Source organism: Peromyscus eremicus, chromosome 1, assembly GCF_949786415.1.
Source record: "Peromyscus eremicus chromosome 1, PerEre_H2_v1, whole genome shotgun sequence".
NCBI classification, from domain to species: domain Eukaryota; kingdom Metazoa; phylum Chordata; class Mammalia; order Rodentia; family Cricetidae; genus Peromyscus; species Peromyscus eremicus.
In genome coordinates this window covers 43,123,259-43,124,056 of record NC_081416.1, presented here as the reverse complement: position 1 = coordinate 43,124,056, position 798 = coordinate 43,123,259, and positions in this window count along the sequence as shown.

Sequence of the window (798 nt, the reverse complement as noted above, 5' to 3'; positions counted from 1 at the left end):
CCCAAAGTTGTTTACTCAGGTATTTATCACAGCCATATGAAAAGCAATGCAGTCAGTTGTCGCCAGAAAGTGTGTCTCCAACTATGTAGTGGCCGTGGGTGTTGTCTTACTAACATATTAGATAGTTTGATGGGATTTTTTTGAGAATAAACGAAGACCATCTGTAGGAACTGGGATGTAGCTCAGTGGTTGATCCTTTGCCCATCATGCATAGGTCCCTCGGTTTGGTCTTGAGCTCATAGGCAACACATTTGGAGGTATCTTGTTCCTTGGAAGTGGGAGGGGCTTTTATGCTTTTATGCATCTGCTGGGAAGGTCTTAACAGGTTAGAGCTGTTATGCAACAGATATCCTGTCATTCACCTTAAAGGTCTACCATTTAAATATCCAGGGACATCTGTTTTTAAAAAAACAATCAAAGAGATTTCTATTTCTTCTTCTTCTTCTTCTTCTTCTTCTTCTTCTTCTTCTTCTTCTTCTTCTTCTTCTTCTTCTTCTTCTTCTTCTTCTTCTTCTCCTCCTCCTCCTCCTCCTCCTCCTCCTCCTCCTCCTCCTCCTCCTTCTCCTCCTCCTTCTCCTCCTCTTCCTTCTCCTTCTTCTTTTCTTCTTCTTTTTCTGAGACAGGTTTCTTTGTGTATTCATTGCTGTCCTGGAACCCACTCTGTAGACCAGGCTGGCCTCCAACTCACAGAGATCCCCCTGCCTTTGCCTTCCAAGCACTGGGATTAAAGATGTTCACCACTGCTGCCCAGCTATTTCCTCTTTTTTTTCTTATCAAAATGACTGAGCATGCCCAGAG